Genomic DNA, 19,237 nt, shown 5'->3' with positions numbered 1-19,237 from the left:
CTTTGTTTAATTACAGGAACTGGTTATGTCTAGTTGAACGAAGAGAAGGACTGGAAGTGGCAGGATGGCAGCCTTCCAATATTTGAGAAGCTGTCATAAAGAAGAGGGGGACAACGTATTTTCCAAAGCACCTGAAGGCAGAATAAACAGCAATGGCTGGAAAATAATCTAGGGGATTATCCAGTCCAGAACTAAGGAGAATTTCCTAAAAGAGCAATTAAACATTGCAACGACTTCCCTCTAAAGGTTTTGAGTGCTCCATCAGTGGAGGGTTTTCAGAAGAAGTCACTTGTCTGGAATGGTATAGGATCACTTGCTTGGGCGGGGGGGGGGGGTTGGACTAGATGACCTCAGAGCTCCCTTCCATCTATATTATTCTGAAGGTTTGCTCATTTGTGGATTGGTAAATTATGCAAACTGACCAGTTACCCACAGTCAGCTTATGGGATGGAGTTTCCTGATGCCCCGAAGTGCATAATAGGGGGAAATTGTCGCCGGTCTCCCCAAATTTCGCAAGAGGCAGGGAACGAGGATCCACGGACCCCTCTTCCAAATCCGGGCGGGGCGTAGGAAAGGAGGAAAGGCTCCCGGCCTCTATGGACGCCGACCGGTCGGAAAAGAGGCGGATCGCCCAGCGCGATCCGAGAGGGGGGGAAGAATCGCTTGACCAGCCGAGAAACTGCAGCCCCTTCGGCAAGAGGAGAGAAATGAGGGGCTAGAGCGTCTCCACCACTCTACCAGGGAGGAAACGGGGGTCGGAAAAGACGGGGAGATGCTTCCGAAGGACCTCTCTAGGAAGCTCCACTCGGTCTCCCTCTCCATCGTTTATTGGAGCCGAATTTCAGGGAGGTTTTGATCCCCAGTTGCCTCATTTTGGGCGGCTGGGCAACTTCTGGCCATCGGGCAAAGCTGCTCCTGGGCCCCGCTCCGGGCAGGTGGGGCTCCCGCTCTCCCTCGGGCTGCCAGGAGGGCTTCTCCCCGCCAGGAGGAAGGTAGCCCCGAGTCGGTGACAGGAGGGAGGTGCGGGTGGACGCGGGGCTGGACGGGGAGCCTCTGGGCAAAGGGGGGGAAGCGTCACCCCACGGAGGGAAAGGGGGCTTCTCCTCCAAGGGTTTAAGGGGGGGGGATTATTGGGTGGCTGAAAGAAATGCCCGCCCTTCTCTCTCCAATGGGGGGTGGAGGGTTTTTCTTTAGGGGAAGAAAAAGGGTTCAAATGGCTTGGATTGAGTTGAATCTTTTCCCAAGGCAGAAAAGATCCACTTTCTTTCGGCTTCATCTCACTGGAGGAGAATGAATGAAGGTTCTTTGCTTTTATCCTAGTGTTTTAATTGTTTACTTTCGTTTCTGCAAAGCTGGATAGAAGCTGAAAAAATACTATGGGGGCCTTTGCACTTTGTCCATGTGTCATGTAGCATCATTGCCCCCCCCCCTCCTGTGGAAAAGGAAAAGGCAGGGATCATCCCTAGTTAAGGCAGGCAAATGGGGGGGAAACAGAGACTTTGTCAGACATCCCTCTCCTCATGCTAAAAAAAGGGAAAGGGAAGGTCTGCTCCACGAAGGGGGATCCCAGTATGGCTTTGATTCTGGGGGGACTGAATGGAAGTTTTTTTGGGGGGGCTTCCAGGGTTCATATACAGGAGTGGTTCCCAACATGGCGCCAGGCACCACAGGGAGGCAATTTGATTTTTATTGGGGGCAATTTGAACCTTGTTTAAACCAAGTTAATGGCCTTTTAGGCTTCCTCCACATGAGTAGAGTTCACTTTTTCAGCAAATTAAGAATTATTTCTCACAAGGGAGGCATCAGGATTTTAGAGATACTTAGAGGGGGTATGGCCAAAGAACGTTTGGGAACCACTGATATAGAGGGTCTACCAGTTATTGTTTGGGCTATTTGGAGAGCTGAAGAAAATAAATCTTCCTCTCCTTCACTTCTTTTATCTTCATCCTGCAGGTGCCACCAGGAAAACTTTGGACAAAGTTCTGCTTGCAGGATCTAATCTGGGTCAGTCACCAGGACTAGAGGTTTCGTCTTCCCAGCTTTCGGACTCACGCTGGAGCCCCTCCTGCTGCCCATCTTCCACCCTTTTGGCCAAAGTTCTGCTTTCCTTGGATAGAAATCCCTGGTAGTGAGCAGCCCCTGGAGACTATGCAGAGGGGGGGACACTTTGCCCAAAAGTCCCTCAAGAGGATTCAGGGGAGACTCTCCAAATGCTCCGATTGCGGAAAATCCTTTGCTTACCGGTCCCTCCTTTTGATCCACCGGAAGCTGCACACAGGAAATGGATCCCACCTGTGTTTCCTTTGTGGAAAATCCTTTCCTGGAGTGTGGAGCTTTGCCAAACATCTCCGGAGCCACCCTGGACTGAAGCCTTACAAATGCGGAGAGTGTGGGGAGCGTTTTGCTAAAGGCTCGGACCTTGGAGCCCATCAGCGAATCCACCAGGGAAAGAGACCTCGGGAGTCCTGGAAGCGCTGGGGAAGATTTCCTGAGAGACGGCGTCTCTCTAGGCCTCAGAACAGCCCGACTGAAGAGAGGTCCTGCAAGTGTGTGAAATGTGGGCTGTGCTTTTCCCAAAACTCAGAGCTGCTTAAACATCAGCAAATCCACACCAGAGAGAAACCTTATCAATGTGTGGAGTGTGGGAAATCTTTCCGTTATAAGCAATTGTTTAGAAGACATGAGAAAATTCACACAAGGCAAAGTCCTTATAAATGCTTTGAGTGTGGAAAATGTTTCACTCGGAACTCATCTCTTTGCCAACATAATAAAACACACACAAAGGAAAGCAAAAAATGCCTAGAATGTGGGAAATGTTTTTCCAGCAAATCATGCCTCCTGCAACATCAGAGAATTCACACTGGGGAAAGACCCTATGAGTGCACAGAATGTGAGAGATGTTTTGGCCTAAAGTCACACCTAATTCGACATCAGAGAATTCACACCGGAGACCGACCCCATCAGTGCCTAGAATGTGAGAAAAGATTTGCCACTTCTTCTAACCTTCATAAACACCAAAGGGTACACAGGGGAGAAAAACTATATAAATGTAATGATTGTGATAAATGTTTTTCTCGTAAGGAAACTCTTTTTCAACATCAGAGTATCCATACAGGTGTGAAGCCCTATATGTGTATTGAGTGTGGAACATTTTTCCGTACAGTACAAAGCCTCAGAAATCATGAGAATGTTCACAGAGAGGAAAAAAAGTTCAAATGTTTAGAATGTGGGAAAGCATTTGCTTATGCATCATCCCTTAGAATTCACTGCCAAATCCACACGGGTGAGAAATGCCACAAGTGCTCAGTGTGTGAGAAGTCTTTTACAAGGAAAGATACACTTCGGATGCATCAGAGAAGCCACTTAGAGAAGCAATATAAATGTCCGGAGTGTGAGAAAACGTTTCGTTGTAAATATTATCTTAGAAAACATGAGAGGATTCACAAAGGAGAGAAGCCTTTCAAGAAAAATGAAAAGTGCCCAGAATGTGGGAAGTGTTTTGGTGAAAAGTCAAAGCTAATTCAACATCAGAGAGTTCACACCGGAGAAAGACCCCATCAATGCCCAGAATGTGGGAGATCTTTTATCCAGAAGGGAAACCTAATTCGACATCAGAAACTTCACACTGGAGACAGACCCCATCAGTGCCCAGTATGTGAGAAACGATTTGTGGATTCTTCTGAACTTCGGAGACATCAGAAGGGTCACACAGGAGAGAGGCCCTATAAATGTGGGGAGTGTGGAAAAAGTTTTCTTAGAGCAACACATCTTCGGGTTCATCAGAGCACACATACGGGGGAGAAGCCATACCTATGTGTGGAGTGTGGGAAATGTTTTTCCCGAAAAGAACAACTTGGAAAGCATCAAAAGGTCCATACGCAAGTGAAGCCATAGAGATGCACAGAGTGTGGTAGTGTTTTCTCTAAAGAAAGACATCAGAAAACTCACATGGAAAAAGCCCTAATAGGCCCTGATGGTAGAACATAATTGTTCAACCCTTAGAAGTCGTATAAAAGTTCATAAGGGGGGGGGGATTAGAAACTCTTAGATCGTGGGAGAGTATGTGAAATTGTCTTGAAGTATATTAAGACTCCTGGGCAGGGAAGGTAAAACTAGAAGACTACAGCTGTGTTATTCTGTGGTAGATCTCTTCTAGCCCTATGATTCTAAGAATTTAAAAAGGAAAATGGATGAGAAGCAAACAGAGGGGATATTCACAAAGTAAGGCGAAAGGCTAAGGCTTCTGCTAAAACCTTGTAAGCCACCAAAAGTCTCTATTTGGGCAGGATTAACAAATCCAGGAAATAAATAGAATCATAGAATATGTATCCTAGAGCACAACAGACAGAATAGCTGAGGTAAAAAGAACTTTGCTGATAGTTTTGTCGTAATTTTAAAAGCCTTTTGGAAGAAATCAAAATATTAATGGAAACATTAAACAGATTTTTAGTGCCTTGGCTGGTTTTAAAATCAATAGCTAAGAGAAAGAAGTTGATCAAAATAGGAAAATGGAAGACAGAATTGAAGAGGAAAAGTGATTTAGAAGAAATGATACAAAAGTAAGACATTGGGATATTGTTACAAAGAATACAAATTCAGTGTCAAAATACTTGTGATCAGGCATGGAATCAAATGGAAAAAGATGGGTTAAGATGGAAAAAACCTCACTTAAGAAGCGTTTCCCTTAACAACAGAAATTTTGGGTTCCATTTTGGTTGTAAGTAGAGGACTACCTATAGATGATTAACTGAGAGTTGTTAGAACAGGAACATGGAGAATACGACTGCGACCTGTCTCTAAATACTACAGTTTGTTTTTTGCTATGTTATAGAGCCTCAATAGCGATCTTGGTCATACGAATAAGTTCACTGCACTGCTAATGTGGGAAGCTTCCTGCTTGCACCCCCTTGTCTTTCTTTGGGGTCTTAATTTGCCTCTTATTAATTGGAGCCTAAATGAAGGTACAACTGAACCTCTACATGTAACCATGTACAATGCTGTTGTGACTCTGGGGCTGGAGCGGTTTGTAATGGAGAACACTAGGCTCAACAATTGCTTAGATCTCAAATTCTGCAATACTTAAAATTCCATTTATGGCTTACAAGTTAAAGAACCATTTTCCAACAGCGATCACGGCACGTTAGATTTTTGTCTCAATTTGTGTCCTTGCAAACAGGGTCGTAATGAGGGTACTTCAAAGTATAACTTTTAAAAAGCCAACTATAATCTCATAGCTGCCCACCTCGCATCCCTTGATTGGCACCTTCTGTTCACAGGTTGTAAACCTACAGATTACTATTATTTTTCACTCTAAATCAATAGAATTTATATGTGCCAAAAATGACCTCTAAAGCTGAACAGAACAAATTACTGACAGCAATAAGTAAGTTGCAATCCAAGAAAAAAATCTCTTTGGCGAGAAAACAAAATTGGCTACTTAGCTACCTTTAAAGGCCGCCACAAAGCCTTATGTCACCAGATAAAGGGTGAATGTACCAACCACTATTGCAAACAGGAGAAAAAACTCTTAAACTCGAAGTCCACCCGAACCTTTTATAATTTTGTTAACAAAAAATGATAAAAACTTAAAAACGATCTCACCCTTAAAAGGGTCTAAAGGGGAAGCCTGTAACGATTATGCTGTTAAGGCCAAGCTTTTCGGTACGTTCTTCAGTTCGGTCTTTGTTGACAGCAATGGCCACTGTCCCTCACTTTGTAGTTGCATCATAACAAATTGTAGCGATTTACAATATATTGATTTTACAGTAGATAATATTGAAGCGGCACTACAAAACCTAAAGAGATCCCTATCTACTGGCCCCGATGGACTATTCTGTTTCCCCGAAAATAAGACAGGGTCCTATTTTCTTTTGACCCCCAAAATATGGCTGTGGCCTTATTATTGGTGGAGGGGGGAGCAGGGGATGGGCCGGGCCACGAGATTCTGCTTCAGTTTCCGAAAAATGGCACTGCCAAGCAAGCAAGCAAACCTGGCTGACTGTGACAGCTCTGGCTCATCAAGAGAAAAGGGGGGGGGGGCTGGAGGGGAAGGGAGGAAAAGGAGGGGAGGCGCAGCTTAATGGGTCATTCAGGATCTTGCAAGGTGGATTTCTTGCTCTGGGATTTCCCCCCTCCCTCCTTTTCTTTGCAAAAAGCAGAGTTGCACCAGCTAGGCAGGGTGGAGATGAGGCGGGCAGTGTGCTTGTGGTGGGGGTGGGGGGGAGACTGCTGAAGAAAAGGAGGGGGGAGGGATTTGACTTTCTCAGCCCCTCTCCCCTCCTTTCACCTGCAAGCTTCCCCACTCATGCAGCCTCCTCTTCCTCCTCCTCCTCTCGTAGAGGGGAATAGATGGCATTTGCTGCAACTTGAAAGGGAGGCTCCAAACTCCTCGAAAAGCAGCCACGCTGCTACTCAATGACAATTGCGACGAGAGCTGTCAGTAAGCATGGAACGCCCCACGTCCGCCAAAGTGGGCTCCCAAAAGCAAGGAAAGCCACAAAGCCTCGCCGCTGCTTGATAAGAACTGCGGCGGTAGCTGTCAACCTTGAGAAGCGTCGGAGCGTTCAAAACGTGGCTCCCAAAGTCAAAGTGATATCCCTCCATGGGAGCAGCACTTTCCAAAAGGGACTGAGAGGAAAGGAAAGAGCAGGCGACTTTGGTGGTTGCCACTGAGCATGACCGTTCGGGCACGCTTAACAAAAAGATAGAAAGGCAGCCCGGCTGTCAAAAGGAGGCCCCGCACCTGCTTGGCGTGGGCTTTGTCAGGCGATGTCCCGAGAGGTTTAGGGGCCATGTGGAGAGGGTGAGAGATAGAGTGAGGTGAGGTGGGTGGCAGGGCTGTTTGGTTTCCTTTGCCTGACTACTTCTGCCCGACCACCGGACAACACGTGATGGGTTGGGCAGAACAAGTTGTTTCTTGTTCTGCAGCCGACTTCTCCCACTTGGAGGTAGTGGATGGTGACCGAGGGGCTGCGCCCACTCGAACACAACCTCCAAGTCGCTGCAACCATCCAACACGGGGCTAAAGGAGACCCGGGTGCAAAATGTGGCACATTTAAACAAGTGCGAAAAAAAATAAATCACAGCCCTCTCGTTTCTTCTCTCCCACCCTGCATTACCCCTATAGTTCGGATTTGGTGAACTTCTGAAAAGCCTGCCATCTCTCGTTACGCATACGTTCTCCCTAGTAATGGAGGCAGCATCCATCTTTTTGATCTAATTGATTGATTGATTATTGGTGAATTGTGAGTACTTGACTTAATTCAGAAAGGAAAAAGTTAATATCAATGACCCTACAGCACTAAGGTCCTTGCAGGGACCAGGCATTGGTGGTCAGAGCCTCTAAGCCCTGTCAGGGCACGTAGGCTAGCATTGTGGCAAGGGTGGCCATTACTGTGAGGACGACTGTTTACCACTTGCTTCGCACTGCTTGTTATCTGAGGGCTCAGAAGGGACCACCTATTGTATCCGATGAAGTTCGTTCGCTGTGCTGCCCTTTCTCTGTTTTTATTGTTCGCCAGCTGGGAAAGGCTCTGCTGCTCCTGTTAACAGTTGAGCAGCGAACCACGGCTGCTACTAATTTAAGGACTAAAATTATTTAAAATATTCTAACGGCCACAGAGTGACCCAGAAAGAAAGAAACTTTTAAAAACTGTTGATTCAGAAGGAGCGTGGCGAAGAGGCATTCCTCAGACCCCTTCACGAAGCGGGATCACGGCAGTTGCAAAAAGGCGCGAATCACCATTTTTTCAAACGTCTGTCAGTGGCTCACAAAGTGGCAGCCGCCACACAAGCTCCCAATACAGCAGCAGAGAGGGCTGAGGAAGCACAAGTCACCCTACCAGGAGAAGGATCTTTAGTGCCTCAATCACCCCCGCAGCCTTGCACTTCTGATGGCAGGGGTTCCAGTATTAATAAAAAGAAGTCTGAGAAGGCAGACAATGCCAAAAAACCCCAAAAGCCTTCCAGTTCGGGCTATGAGAAGCAGAAAGAAAAAGCACTGGATCACATTCACAAGAAGGCGGCCAGCAAAAAAGCCTCCTCTCCCAAGTCAGCTGGCAAGCCCCAACAACCCCAGGGGCAATTATCACTGCTGCTTTCTCCCGGGGACAGGCAGAATAGGGAGGTCCCTATTAACCCGCTCTTCCCCATCGATGTATCAAACATATGGGGGTCATCCCAGGAGCCACTGGTCTCCATGCCTGGCAGTGGGATTGAATTGCCACCAGCTGTCCAGAGACTGGACTCATTGCCTTCCACCTCTACCACTACTCTCCTGGGCCAATCACATCCAATGCTCCTGCCAAATTTTCAGGACATTATTGCCTCTGCCATCTTTCAAGGCATCACAGCTGGCATTCAGCAGCAACAGGCCCTGATCAGACAGGCGACTGCCACAATCACTGTGCCCACTGCACCTGCCCCAGTAGTTCTGCCTACAGAACCAGTGGTGTCTGATCAAGAGGATCTGGATCAATCCTCAGAATCGGAGGAAGGGGAGCTCAAGGAGGCCGAACTATCTTAGGATGAGGAAAGGGAGACTGACCAGAAATCCTTTTCGGCCTCTTCCCTCCTGCACTGTTTCCATCCCTATTGTACAAGGCAAAAGCAGCTTCTAAGATTGGACCTCAACCGGCAGCAGTCACACCTTGGCCAGCAGCTGTGTGTGCAGAATCCCTGTATTCTGAACAGACCCCCCCCCCCAGCTGAAACAATACCTAGGCCTAAGATATTTGTGGACTTGATCCAAAAACAGTGGACTGCTCCCACATCTGGGCCAAGCCCCTCGACCGCTGATAAAAAATTCTTCAATGTGGCTAACGAGTTGGCACAGTTTTTGGCTGTTCCCCCGATAGATGCTCCGGTGATCGCCCTCTACACACCAGCTCATATGCCAGGTGCTCCGGAGGACGTCCTTAAACCGGAGGAGAAGAAGGCAGACCTCACTCTGCAAAGAGGTCATCAGGCGGCAGCTTGGGCAGTCAAGGCTGCCACTACAGCCTCCTTCTTCACCCGGCCATGTCTTCTATGGCTACAGGAACTACAACAGCGGGTTCCTATCTCAGACATAAGGGCCCACCAAGGCATTGCCAAACTGGTGGCGGCAGTTCAGTTTGCATCGGATGCTACATTGACGTCCACCAGATTCGCCGCCAGAGCCATGGCTGCCTCAGTGGCTTCCCGTAGACTGCTGTGGCTTCGGCAGTGGCAAGCCGATGCTCGCCACAAGTGGAACTTAGCCTCCGCTCCTTTCAAGGGAAGTTCTCTTTTTGGAGATGCCCTGGATCCATACTTGGTGGAAAATAAAGAGAAGAGGAAGGTCCTTCCTTCAGCTCCCAAGAAGGGCTTCAACCGTCCGTCGTCATATCCCAGGTGTTCTTCCTTTCGAGGCCAGGACCTTGGTTCGTCCTCTCGGAACCAGGACTATGGTTCCTCCTTTTGGGGGGCGGACTATGGGGGCCAGGGATATAGGCAGCAGGGAGGCTATGCTTCCAGACAGAGGCCCCAGCCTGACCGCCTTCAGCAGGGAAAGTCCTCCAGGCGTCTCTTTCGAGGAGGGGGGGGCATTATTATTGCAGAACCTAGCCCCTCTGGGGCCAGTTATCCCATCGGAGGTAGGTTAGCCATGTTTGCTGACATTTGGGACGCTACCACCTCCGACGCTTGGGTTAGGTCTACTGTTAGGCTTGCCCTTGAGTTTGTCTCCAGCCCCCCTAGTTCCTTCAGGGCCTGCCCAGTCTCCTCCAACCCAGCTCGTAGGCGCCTCATGCTAGAGGCGGTCCAACATCTCGACATTAGGGCCATACAACCGGTACCAGCAGAGGAATGCGGGCTAGGGTTTTATTCTACCCTTTTTGTAATCCCAAAGCCTCAGGGGGGCTGGAGAGCAATTTTGGATCTTAAAAGATTAAACAAATTCATTTGTTATAAGCGTTTTAAGATGCATTCTTTGCATTCCATTTTGGGATCCCTCAGACAGGGGGATTTTCTAAGTTCAATTGACTTAACGGAGGCATACCTCCACGTTCCTGTTTTGCCCCAGCATAGACAGTTTCTGTGTTTTTCATATTTAGGGCAGCATTTCCAATACACTGCCCTCCCCTTTGGACTGTCTTCGGCTCCCTGTGTATTTACGAAAGTTCTAGCTCCCTTGGTCGCAGCTCTAAGGGAAGTGCCCATTAGACTTCAGGCTTATCTGGATGATATTCTCATACAATCTTCATCCCCTAGTCAGGCACGTAGAGACCTAGCATCTACCATCCAGGCTCTTCAGGAGCATGGGTTTTCAATCAACGTTCCCAAGAGCCATCTCCATTGGTCTACCAGATTGGTGCACTTGGGAGCGTTGATCGACACAGAGGAATGCAGAGTGTACTTGTCTCGCGAAAGGCAAGACAATCTCAGGGCCTTGGCAGGTCAGGCAGCCAGGTCACACAGGTGCTCCTTGTGGCTTCACTATCTAAATTGCTGGGGACCATGGTGTCAGCCATCGGGATTGTTCCATGGGCTCGTTTACATTCACGGCGCCTCCAATGGTTCCTCTTACCTTTTCAGAGGAAGCTTGTGAGCTGTTCCCTGGCCAAGGTGCACGTCCCGGCGGAGGTCAACCGTTCCCTCAGGTGGTGGACGTCTCAGGCCATCACGAAGGGTCTTCTTTTCAAGGACCAGGGCTCTCTGACTGTCACAACAGATGCCAGCCTTTTTGGCTGGGGTGCCACCCTTCAGACACAGGTAGCACAAGGCCAGTGGGACCAAGTGGACCGTGCTCACAATATAAACTGGCTAGAGTTGAGGGCGGTCCATCTGGCTCTCCACCATTTCCTCCCAGGGGTGACGGGAAAACATGTGCTTGTGCTAACGGACAATGTGTCTGCAAAGGCACACATCAACCAACAAGGGGGCACCAAATCACTCTCACTCATGGACGAAGCCATGAGGCTGGGTCTTTGGGCCGAGAAGCTTATTCTCTCTCACCGCGGAACATATCTCTGGGGTGGCGAATGTGCAGGCAGATTGGCTCAGTCGTGAGATTCTGGACAATGCCGAGTGGCAACTGCACCCCTCAATCTTTCAGGACATAGTGGACACATTTGGCATGCCAGTAATAGATCTGTTCGCCACCCCACACAACAGCCAGCTTCCGAGGTTTTTCACTCGGTACCCAGCACATCGGTCGGAGGGACTTCTATACGCCTTTCCTCCTCTGCCTCTCCTGCCCAGAGTAATCCAGAAAATACTCGGGGAGAAGGCCGAGGTGGTGTTGGTCACCCCACACTGGCCACGCAGGACTTGGTTCACCGACCTGCGGACACTTTCGGTGGACAGATCCTGGAGGATCCCTCGGGACAGGATATCCCTCCGTCAGGGGTCACTGAAGCACCCAGATCCTCAGTGGTTCCAGTTGACCGCCTGGTGTTTGAGCGGAGCGTCCTGGGGGGGACAATTTCTCCTCCAGGGTCATTATGACGATTCAGGCCGCTAGGCGGCCTTCCACAGACAGAATTTACGACGCCACTGGAAAGCTTTCTGTTCCTGGTGCTCTGCTAAGGCCTTGGACCCAACTAAGGTCACAATCCCTCAACTCATTGAGTTCCTGCAGGACGGATTAGATAAGGGACTAGCCCCAAATACCATCAAGAGGCAGGTGGCAGTCATATCTTCGGTTTTGACATGTGGGAGTTCTCCTTCCCTGGCTCAGCTACCTACGATGAGCTGTTTTCTTAAGGGGGCGTCCAACCTCAAGACTCCTGCGGTCCATGGGTATCCTTCCTGGGATTTGACCAAAGTACTGGACGCCTTAACTAAGGCTCCCTTTGAACCTCTGAGGGAGGTTTCACTCAGATTCTTAACATTAAAGGTATCATTTCTGGTGGCCATAACTTCCGCTCGTTGGATTTCAGAGTTGCAGGCTCTTTCGGCCAGGGAAGAATTGTGCATTTTCCATCCGGACCGGGTGGTCTTACGCCTGGATCCCTCCTTTGTTCCCAAGGTGTGTTCCTGCTTCCACAGAACGCAGGAGATTATTCTTCCCAACTTCTGTCTCCATCCTGTCCATCCACTGGAACGCAAATGGCACATCTTGGACGTAAGGAGGGCTCTCAAAATTTATTTACAACGCACATCTGCAACTAGGAAATCTGATGCTCTCTGTGTCATTCCAGCCCACGTCCCTAGGTAGCAAGGTCTCTTCCCCTACCATAGGCAGGTGGTTGAAGGCCTGCATTTCTTTGGCATACCAGTCCCAGTCTTTACAAGTGCCAGTTTGGATCACTGCGCATTCTACAAGAAGCGTGTCAACCTCTGCAGTGTGGGCGGCTCAGGCCTCCCTACAGGAAATATGTAGGGCTGCCATCTGGGCTACACCTAATGCCTCTATTAAGAACTACAAGATGGATTCATTTGCATCAGCAGAGGCAGCCTTTGGTCGCAGGGTACTGCAATTGGTGGTTGGGGCTGATGCTTCATTACAACAGTCTTAAGACCCTCCCTGGGACAGTTACTGCTTTGGTACGTCCCAGCCGGGATGCTGCCTCCACCACTAGGGAGAAAGGGCGTTGGTACTTACCTGAGACGCCTCTTCTCCTAGGGTGGAGGCAGCATCCAGCCCCTCCCAGGATAGGCTTTGATCCTTGTTTATGCCTTGCTTTTTACTGTTTTTTACGTTTTACTATTTACCCGTGGAATAAAAAAAAAATTAAATAGTTGTCGTCTTGGTTATGACGCGGTAAGGATGGTCAGAGGAAATTATTAACACAACAGACAGGCTCTACTGGATGACCGGAGTACAGGCATATTATAACTGTTTTTTCGATGACGCACGGGGTCTGGTGTTTTTCTTCATCAAAAGCTGGGTCTGCCTAGCAACAGGGGCGGAGCTTAACAATGTTACCAGATTCAGTCTTCAATATGAGTGGATGAAGGTTAACCTAGCCTGGATGCTGCCTCCACCCTAGGAGAAGAGGCGTCTCAGGTAAGTACCAACTTCCTTTTTAAGTAGTTTTGGGGGGAACTTATTTTCTTTTATTTTAACCCATGTGCTGAAAAGCCTGATTGGGTGTAGTATCGGGACCTGTCGTATTTTCAGGGAAACAGGGTATGTGCCTACTTTTTGAAAAAGCTTGCTACTGCCCTAGTTGATGCACTATGCACAATCTATGAGGTATCTTTTTGAACCAGCTCCCTGCCCAACCTATCGTCAGTAGCAGTGGTTATATCAATCTTTAAAAATCTTTATACCAATCTTTCATCTAGTTGAAAATTAAAGACCAATCTCCCTGTTTGCATCACATGTAAAGTCATGGAGTCAATTATAAACCAATCCATCACCCGTCACCAAATTGGAACTAAACTATGTGCAAATGATGGACATGTCATTTACTTGGTTATCCATCATAATTTCAGGAGTGTTCTATAAAATAAATGTTCAATGAACGCCACATTTTTCCTATCCTCGTTTTGTCCAACTTTCTCTTCCGAAAAATGTCACAGCGAAGCAACTTTCTGAATATAAGATTCTGTCCCTCCAGCCTTTATCAACAAAGTAAGAATTCCAGAACTCTTCTGGGTTTCCCTTCGTGATTCAGCCTTTCTTGAAGAGCTGATATCCGTCTTGACCCCAATATCATTTTTCTTTCCAAAACAGGCAAGGCAAAGTCTCATTAAAATTAGCTCCTATCCCTGGGGTTTCTTTGCAACCCTCCAAGTGTTTCAAACCATTTATTCATGAACATCTTTAAACATTCCAGATTGGGCTAAAGTTCATCTCTGAGTTTTTGTACATTTTGTAACACAATAGAAAAAAGACATTGAGACTAGTAAGGATGCAGGGAAGAACAAGAAAGAAGTAGGGGACTGGGGGATACAACATAAGAGGAAAGGCTGCAGGTACTGGCTTTTGTTTAATTTCAGGAACTGGTTATGTCTACTGGAATGAAGGGAAAGACTGGAAGTGGCAAGATAGCAGCCTTCCAATATTTGAGAAGCTGTAATAAAGGAGAATTTCCTAAAAGAGCAATTAAACATTGCAACGACTTCCCTCTAAAAGTTTTGAGCGTTCCATCAGTGGAGGGTTTTCAGAAGAACTCACTTGTCTGGAATGGTATAGGATCACTTGCTTGGGCAGGGGGTTGGACTAGATGACCTCAGAGCTCTCTTCCATCTGTATTATTCTGAAGGTTTGCTCATTTGTGGATTGGTAAATTATGCAAAGCGACCAGTTACCCACAGTCAGCAAACCACGATGGAAGCAAAGCTTATGGGATGGAGTTTCCTGATGCCTCGAAGGGCACAATAGGGGGAAATTGTCGCCGATCTCCCCAAACTTCGCGGGAAGCAGGGAGCGAGAAACCCCGGTCGCCTCTTCCCAATCCGGTTGGGGGGGGGGGGTTAGGAAAGGAAGAAAGGCTCCCCGCCTCTCTGGTGGAAGAGTCGCTTTTTGTTGCAATTTTTTTTTAATTTTCAAAACAAACATAAAAATCCTCCTTCTTTACATCCTGTAGAAAGTGTATCAGTTGATTACAAAAGGGTTTTGTGCATCTCTTCCACCGTCATCAAGTATAATTCATGGGTGGAAGAGTCGCTTGACGAGCCGAGAAACTGCAGCCCCTTCGGCAAGAGGAGAGAAATGAGGGGCTAGAGCGTCTCCACCACTCTACCAGGGAGGAAACGGGGGTCGGAAAAGACGGGGAGATGCTTCCGAAGGACCTCTCTAGGAAGCTCCACTCGGTCTCCCTCTCCATCGTTTATTGGAGCCGAATTTCAGGGAGGTTTTGATCCCCAGTTGCCTCATTTTGGGCGGCTGGGCAACTTCTGGGCGTCCGGCAAGGCTGCTCCTGGGCTCCGCTCCGGCCAGGTGGGTCTCCCGCTCTCCCTCGGGCTGCCAGGAGGGCTTCTCCCCGCCAGGAGGAAGGTAGCCCCGAGTCGGTGACAGGAGGGAGGTGCGGGTGGACGCGGGGCTGGACGGGGAGCCTCTGGGCAAAGGGGGGGAAGCGTCGCCCCACGGAGGGAAAGGGGGCTTCTCCTCCAAGGGTTTAAGGGGGGGGGATTATTGGGTGGCTGAAAGAAATGCCCGCCCTTCTCTCTCCAATGGGGGGTGGAGGGTTTTTCTTTAGGGGAAGAACAAGGGTTCAAACGGCTTGGATTGAGTTGAATCTTTTCCCAAGGCAGAAAAGATCCACTTTCTTTCGGCTTCATCTCACTGGAGGAGAATGAATGAAGGTTCTTTGCTTTTATCCTAGTGTTTTAATTGTTTACTTTCGTTTCTGCAAAGCTGGATAGAAGCTGAAAAAATCCTATGGGGGCCTTTGCACTTTGTCCATGTGTCATGTAGCATCATTGCCCCCCCCCCTCCTGTGGAAAAGGAAAAGGCAGGGATCATCCCTAGTTAAGGCAGGCAAATGGGGGGGAAACAGAGACTTTGTCAGACATCCCTCTCCTCATGCTAAAAAAAGGGAAAGGGAAGGTCTGCTCCACGAAGGGGGATCCCAGTATGGCTTTGATTCTGGGGGGACTGAATGGAAGTTTTTTTGGGGGGGCTTCCAGGGTTCATATACAGGAGTGGTTCCCAACATGGCGCCAGGCACCACAGGGAGGCAATTTGATTTTTATTGGGGGCAATTTGAACCTTGTTTAAACCAAGTTAGTGGCATTTTAGGCTTCCTCCACATGAGTAAAGCTCACTTTTTCAGCAAATTAAGAATTATTTCTCACAAGGGAGGCATCGGGATTTTAGAGATACTTAGAGGGGGTATGGCCAAAGAACGTTTGGGAACCACTGATATAGAGGGTCTACCAGTTATTGTTTGGGCTATTTGGAGAGCTGAAGAAAATAAATCTTCCTCTCTCCTTCTTTTATCTTCATCCTGCAGGTGCCACCAGGAAATCCTTTGGAGAAACTTCTGCTTGCAGGATCTAATCTGGGTCAGTCACCAGGACCAGAGGTTTCGTCTTCTCAGCTTTCGGACTCACGCTGGAGCCCCTCCTCCTGCCCATCTTCCAACCTTTTGGCCAAAGTTCTGCTTTCCTTGGATAGAAATCCCTGGTAGAGAGCAGCCCCTGGAGACTATGCAGAGGGGGGAACACTTTGCCCAAAAGTCCCTCAAGAGGATTCAGGGGAGACTCTCCAAATGCTCCGATTGCGGAAAATCCTTTGCTTACCGGTCCCTCCTTTTGATCCACTGGAAGCTGCACATGGGAAATGGATCTCAACTGTGTTTCCTTTGTGGAAAATCCTTTCCTGGAGTGTGGAGCTTTGCCAAACATCTCCGGAGCCACCCTGGACTGAAGCCTTACAAATGCGGAGAGTGTGGGGAGCGTTTTGCTAAAGGCTCGGACCTTGGAGCCCATCAGCGAATCCACCAGGGAAAGAGATCTCGGGAGTCCTGGAAGCGCTGGGGAAGATTTCCTGAGAGACGGGGTCTCTCTAGGCCTCAGAACAGCCTGACTGAAGAGAGGCCCTGCAAGTGTGTGAAATGTGGGCTGTGCTTTTCCCAAAACTCAGAGCTGCTTAAACATCAGCAAATCCACACCAGAGAGAAACCTTATCAATGTCTGGAGTGTGGGAAATCTTTCCGTTATAAACAATTGTTTAGAAGACATGAGAAAATTCATAATAAAACACACACACAGGAGGGAAGCAAAACATGCCTAGAAAGTGGGAAATCTTTTTCCAGCAAATCAATCCTGGGGCAACATCAGAGACTTCACACTGGGGAAAGATGCTATCAGTGCCCAGAATGTGAGAAAATATTTGCTAATTCCTCTCGCCTTCAGAGACACCAAATGACGCACAGGAGAGAAAAACTATATAAATGTAAGGATTGTGATAAATGTTTTTTTAAAAAGTCACATCTTTTTGAACATCAGAGTATCCATACAGGGGTGAAGCCCTATCAGTGCATCGAGTGTGGAACATTTTTCCGTACAATACAAATCCTCAGAGGTCATGAGAACGTTCACAGAGGGGAAAAAAAGTTCAAATGTTTAGACTGTGGGAAAGCATTTGCTTATGGATCATCCCTTAGAATTCACTGCCAAACCCACACGGGTGAGAAATGCTACAAGTGCCCCGAGTGTAAGAAATCTTTTACCCGGAAAAATACACTTCGGATGCATCAGAGAAGCCACTTAGAGAAGCAATATAAATGCTCAGAGTGTGAGAAATCTTTTCATTGTAAATATTATCTTAGAAAACATGAGAGGATTCACAAAGGAGAGAAGCCTTTCAAGTGTGTGCAGAAAAATGAAAAGTGCCCAGAATGTGGGAGATGTTTTGGCAGAAAGTCACAATTAATTCAACATCAGAAACTTCACACTGGAGAAAGACCCCATCAGTGCCCAGAATGTGGGAAATGTTTTAGCGACAAGTCACACCTAATTCGACATCAGAAACGTCACACCGAAGAAAGACGCCATCAGTGCCCTGAATGTGGGAAATGTTTTGTCTACAAGTCACACCTAATTCGACATCAGAGAGTTCACACCAAAGAAAGACCCCATCAGTGCCCTGAATGTGGGAAATGTTTTGGCGACAAGTCACACCTAATTCGACATCAGAGAGTTCACCTTGGACAAAGACCCCATCAATGCCCAGAATGTGGGAGATGTTTTATTGAAAAGTCACACCTAATTCGACATCAGAAACTTCACACTGAAGAAAAACCCCATTAGTGCCCAGAATGTGGGAAATGTTTTGGCTACAAGTTAAGTTTAATTCACCATCAGAGACTTCACACCAAAGAAAGACCCTATCAATACCCAGTATGTGAGAAAAAAATTGTGGCGTCTGCTGAACTTCGGAGACATCAGAAGAGTCACAGGAGAGAGGCCCTATAAATGTTGGGAGTGTGGGAAAAGTTTTCTCACAGCAATACGGCTACGGGCACAGGAGAGAAGCCGTACAAATGTGTGGAATGTGGGAAAGGTTTTCCCGAAAAACAACACCTTGAAAATCATCAAAAGGTCCATTCATGAGTGAAGCCATAGAGATGCATAGAATATGGTAATGTTTTGCTCAAAAAGCAAAACATCAGAAAAATCTCATGGAAAAAGCCCTAATAGAGCCTGTTGGTAGAAGAGTTTTTCATAGTTGTTCGACCTTTAGAAGTCGTATAGGAGTTCATAAGCAGGGAGGAGGGGGGATTAGAAACTCAAATTGTGGGAGAGCTTTTTCTTGTCAATTGTCCCTTAAAAACCACACTTTAATCCATATAGGAAAGATGCAGTCTAAACGTTTGAAGTGTGATGTATGGTCTGCCTGAAAAAATACTCTTTCACTCTAGAAAGAGTGTAGAGAAGAGCAACAAAGATGATTAGGGGACTGGAGGCTAAAACATACAAGGAACGGTTGCAGGAACTGGATATGTCTAGTTTAATGAAAAGAAGGACTAGGGGAGACGTGATAGCAGTGTTCCAATATCTCAGGGGTTGCCACAAAGAAGAGGGAGTCAAACTATTCTCCAAAGCACCTGAGGATAGAACAAGAAGCAATGGGTGGAAACTAATCAAGGGAGAAGCCAGATTCACTTAACAGACATGTTACTAATTTAACATCTGCAGTGATTTACTTAACAACTGTAGCAAGAAAGGTCATAAATTGGGCAAAACTTACTTAACAAGTACTTCCCTTAACAACAGAAATTTTGGGCTCAATTGTGGGTGTAAGTAGAGGACTACCTATAGGTGATTAACTGAGAGTTATTAGAACAGGAACATGGAGAATACGACTGCGACCTGTCTCTAAATACTACAGTTTGTTTTTTGCTACGTTATAGAGCCTCAATAGCGATCTTGGTCATACGAATAAGTTCACTGCACTACTAATGTGGAAAGCTTCCTGCCTGCACCCCCTTGTCTTTCTTTGGGGTCTTAATTTGCCTCTTATTAATTGGAGCCTAAATGAAGGTACAACTGAACCTCTACATGTAACCATGTACAATGCTGTTGTGACTCTGGGGCTGGAGCAGTTGGTAATGGACAACACTAGGCTCAACAATTGCTTAGATCTCAAATTCTGCAATACTTTAAAAATGCCAACTATAATCTCATAGCTGCCCACCTCGCATCCCTTGATTGGCACCTTCTGTTCACAGGTTGTAATAATAGATTACAAAATTACAAATTGTAGCGATTTACAATATATTGATTTTACAGTAGAAATTGATTTTACAGTACATAATGTTGAAACGGCCCTACAACATAACAAATTTTAGCAATTTACTATGTATTGATTTTACAGTAG

The 19,237-nt window shown here is 47.2% G+C and overlaps 1 long non-coding RNA gene across 1 annotated transcript; it reads left to right on the top strand.

Moving 5' to 3' along the window:
• Positions 1–818: 818 nt before the first annotated feature.
• On the top strand, positions 819–19,237 carry LOC309398438. Its single transcript, XR_014176410.1, has 3 exons — positions 819–992; positions 1,954–5,718; positions 19,102–19,237. It is a non-coding gene; the product is annotated as an uncharacterized lncRNA (long non-coding RNA).

The sequence above is a fragment of the Natrix helvetica genome, assembly GCF_964273705.1.
Source record: "Natrix helvetica genome assembly, chromosome: 1".
Classification (NCBI taxonomy): domain Eukaryota; kingdom Metazoa; phylum Chordata; class Lepidosauria; order Squamata; family Natricidae; genus Natrix; species Natrix helvetica.
Note: the sequence above shows the minus strand (reverse complement) of the source record. Positions and strands in the feature narration are given on the sequence as shown.